At 40.7% G+C, this 4,740-nt stretch overlaps 1 non-coding gene across 1 annotated transcript; it reads right to left on the bottom strand.

Moving 5' to 3' along the window:
• Positions 1-301: 301 nt before the first annotated feature.
• LOC145410887 (5S ribosomal RNA) lies at positions 302-420 on the bottom strand. The gene has a single exon (XR_013899338.1). It is a non-coding gene; the product is annotated as a 5S ribosomal RNA (ribosomal RNA).
• Between the last annotated feature and the right edge of the window lie 4,320 nt (positions 421-4,740).

The following is a 4,740-nucleotide window of genomic DNA, read 5'->3' on the forward strand; positions in this document are numbered from 1 at the left end:
CCCCATGGGTTAATAATCTACCACCTACATCCTTCACACCTTCACATTTCTTTCCACTTTCACTTCCACATTTCTGCACCTCTTTTCAAAATAACTTCCTAGTTTCATAGTTGTTTGCATTCATTTTTCTTCCTAGATCATAATTTACCTCCTCCTTTTTCCTCTTCACTAGTCTCTTTACATCATTTCATTCATTCATTGCCAGACGCCATGTATCCCAGACAGGGTGGCCAAGGGCTGAGAGTTAATTGTTTTACAGGGAGGGGCACTAATCCTCCACCAACCCCACTTCACGTAGGGATGCCAACAGCATCTGGTGTTCCCAGGCGGTCACCCATCCAAGTACTAACCAGACCCAACGTTGCTTAACTTCGCTGATCGAACGGGAAGCGGTGTACTCAACGTGGTATGGCCGTTCAGTATATTCAGTTCTCATTTCAATTGAACCCCTGTCCTGTACCCAATCTAGCCACTTCTTTCTCTTTTCCTCCACTGCTCTATTAACCTCTTCATTACCTAACTTAAATTGTCTAACCTAACAATATAACTTACCCCAACCAAAACCAACCCAACCCAACTTAACCAAGCCAACCCTAACCTAATCTAACACAGTCTAAACAAACTTTATTTAACCGTAACCTAGCCTAATCTAACCGAAACTATCCTATGGTAACTTATCCAAACAAACTGTAATATCATAAATTAGGTTAGGATAATAATCTGGCATTAAATTATTTACTTAAAGTGGTTGTGGTAGGTGGGGACACTCACCATCCACTCACTCAATGTAGTGCTGCTCTCGGGTGTCTGCCCTTTCCTCTCTTCCATCCTTCTTTCCTTCCATCCTCTTCTGTCTTTCTTTCCTTCATTCTTTCCTTGTCCTTCTGCCTACGGGTGACTTTACACTCCCTCTTCTGCCTTTCTTTCCTTTTCCTTCTGCCTGTGGGTGACTCTACACTGAGTGACAAGCCAAATGGTTTCCTGTACACCAGGAAACCATTTACTATGCTGGGTGGTAACCATATAACCAAATATGGCACCTGGTGATTCAGTGGGTAATTATTGCGCTCCAGTCGGACTGAGCCGGTGAAGGTTTGTATACAAGGGGTGGTTGGGGTTGATTGCTCATGTAATGCCACTCAGGGATGAGTAAGGCTGGTCACTCTCATCTTAAATGTCAAGACCAACTGCCTAGCCTTGGGCTCCTATGCTCCTCATAGGATTGGATGATGGATGGATGGATGGAAATACAAGAACTACAAGTCTTTCACTACCGCCTTACATTCAATTGATCCATGATGTGTGTGCTTATGTAACCCACAGAATGCTTACCGTACCTTAATGTGTATTTATGATAATACATGCTCATCTAAGTTCCATTATTGAAACTGTTATTAATAATTAGTAAGGCCACTGAGTGATTTGCTTCTGACTGTTGGTGGCCTTCATGCCAGCCTCCTCAACCTGTATTTACTTAATTGTATTTACCTAACTGTGATATACAGGAAATGACCTACGCTCGTGGGATCACATCTCTCTTTCTCAATAAGTCAAATTTTGCTTTGAACTCGTTTAAGCTTTTAGACTAGATGATCTCTTTGTCCAGACTATTCCACGGGTCTATGCTTCTATAAGAAAAACTATATTTCTTGATATCTTTCAAGCAGCTTGGCGTCTTGAGTTTTATTCCGTGTCCTCTTGTTACTCTCGTATTCCATACAAACAGATCTTTTCTATCAGTTTTATCTACTCCCATCATGGTCCTGAACACTGCAATCATATCGCCCCTCTCTCTCCTTTCCTCTAAGGAAGACAAGTCGAGCTTTTCCAGCCTCTATCTGTACAACAGATCTGCCAGACTGGGGACCATCTTGGTTGCTGTTCTTTGTATTCTCTCAATCTTGTTTATATCTTTCATTTTATTTGGGGACCACACTACTGCTGCATATTCCAACCTGGGGCGGATCATGGCCACTATCAATTTTTTCATCATCTCCTCATCCATGTAATGAAATGCTACTCTTATGTTAGTCAAGAGTTTACATGTCTCTCTAACTGTCTTGTTAATGTGTTTTTCATGTGACAAACTATCCTAAACCGGCACTGCCACATATTTCTCTTCTTTCACTCTTGTGACTGGTTCATTACCCATCAAAATTCAGTGATGGCTTCTTGGTACTTTTACCCATTTCCAATATTTTACATTTTTTTGCGCTAAATTTAATTTCCCACATCCGGCTCCGATCATGTATCCTATCCAGATCCTCCTGCAGCATTTTACAGTCTTCCTCAGCTTCTACTTTTCTCAAGATCTATGTATCATCAGCAAAAAGACCTGCATAAATGTTCACTCCATCTACCATATCTATCTATTTATCTACTGCCAGATGCCACAATCCCGTAAGAGATGGCCATTTGCCTTTGAGTTATTGGTTTTATGGGGAGGGGCACTAACTCTCCACCAACCCACTTGTTGACACGTAGGGAGCACGTATGGGTTGGTTATATGGTTACCACCCAGCGCTGTAAATGGTTTCTTGGCTTACAGGAAACCATTTGGCTTGTCACTCAATGTAAAGCCACCTGTTAAGGAAAGAAGAGCAATAAGAAGTGACAGGAAAGATGGGAGATATAGGAAGAGAGGAGGGCAGGCACAGAAAAAGAATGATAAAGGATAAGGAAGAAGTAGGCAGCACTACATCAAGTGAGTGGGTGATGGTCGCCACCACCTAACACCAATCTACCATATCATTTACATAAATACATAAATCAAGAACATTACTGGCGCCAACACTGAACCCTGTGGGACTCCACTTGTTACTTCCCCCCATCCAGACGTACTGTCCTTTATTACTGTCCTCATTTGTCTGTCTCTCAAAAAGTCTCTCATCCATTCCAGGAGGTTTCCCTTCAGTCTTCCTATAAGCTCCAAATTCCACAATACAGTAATCCCGCATATTTCGCGGTAGTTATGTTCTTGTAACCCCCGCGAAGTCAATTCTGCGAATACTCTATTAACAATTGAATCTTACAGTTGTGTCCACCATGCTGCCCATCACACAGTCCATGTCCATACTGATTGCGAGACAATTCGCCGTCAGACAATTCCCCGTCAAAACATGGACGATTCCCCTTCAGAACAATTCGCACCCTGGACGATTCCTCGCCATTCTATAAATATACTAATCAATACTTTTATCAATATACGTATTAATTAATCAATACTTTAATAACTATATTTCAGGGGGATCCAGCAAAGTCTATGTTCAGTAGCGTAGGTTCTGGATATTATTTATTAGTTGCTCCTTTAGTCAATAATTAACTTGTTTTTTCCTCGCTGTAGTTGCCTTTGAATTATATTCTAGCGTCACCCATAGCTATCTTCATTAGTGAAGGCGAATTGTTTTGTGTTTGTTGTGACTGCGAATTGTCCCAAAACCTCCATACTCATCCCGAAATACCTTCTTACAAGATTGAAAGCACATACTCCATTATGAAGGAAAAACGTAAACACCATACTGTAATACACAATTATCTACACATTTATTCACAAAACAGTACAAAATAAAAAGATGCATTAACTGGTGATAGCAAACACTCCCACGGTCGTTTCTTAGCTTGTCCAGTAACACAATTTTCTCTGCTAAGGTCATAACTTTTCTTGATCGTTTTGTCACTTTGGAGTTCTTACTAATTGTATTATTAGCCTTTGGTGAGGCTGGCTTACGTCCTGGGGCCATGTGGAAAGCAAGTGGGAGGCAAGAGGCTCATATCATAGTGCGGTTACAAGCACACCAGACACGTAGGGCAGTCAGGCGTGGACTGAGGAATGCGGGGCAGAGAGCAGTGTTGCCATATCCAAACAACGAAATTATGCTAGGGCAATGAAAAAATTATGCTAGACTGAGCAAATTTGTTCCAAGTAAAAAATGAATTATGCTAACTTGAAGCTAAATGATAAAATTCTATACATATTCGTGCAACATATTAATTATGTATTGTTTACTATGAAAATATTATAATGAACCTACATACAGTAAGAGGATAAATATCGGTTTTCTGCCCATACTGCTTTTTCCCCGAAACTTACGTTTTTCTGATGGATTTTGATGTGATTCATTCGATTTTGAGCATCATTTCCGTCAGAAATAACCAGATTTTGAGATATGACCCCCCCATCCCCCTGCAACAATGGGGGATCTTTGGGGAATTGGGGGTTATAGGGAGGGGGGGAAACACAGAAAATGGTCATTTCCGACTGAAATGAAGCTGAAAATCGAATGAATCATACCAAAATCCATCAGAAAAACCTAGGTTTCATGGGTAAAGTACAAAGCTCAAACTTATCCTAACCTAACCAAACCGAACCTAACCTAAAACCTAACCTAACCTAATCCAACCTAACCTAACCTAACCTAACCTAATCCAACCCAACCAAGCCCAAACTGAAAGTAACCAACTATTCAAACATCTTCTTACCTTATTCATCTCTCCCCCTCTCTCTCTCTCTCTCTGATTTGTAGCTTTTATAAAATTTCAAAAATATTCCATTCCATTCTATATTATGCTAGAATGATTCTAAAACTTCTAATATGCTAATAAATATTCCAGACTCGAAAATTTGATCAAAATTATGCTAAAAGAATAAAATTATGCTAGATATGGTAACACTGGCAGAGGGGCCGCGGGAAAAGGACAGAGGGTGGCGTGAGTTTACCGCGCTACAATTGGAAGCTGCGG

This window comes from Coenobita brevimanus, chromosome 86 (genome assembly GCF_032717465.1).
Source record: "Coenobita brevimanus isolate Jiangsu-jjx chromosome 86, ASM3271746v2, whole genome shotgun sequence".
Lineage (NCBI taxonomy): Eukaryota > Metazoa > Arthropoda > Malacostraca > Decapoda > Coenobitidae > Coenobita > Coenobita brevimanus.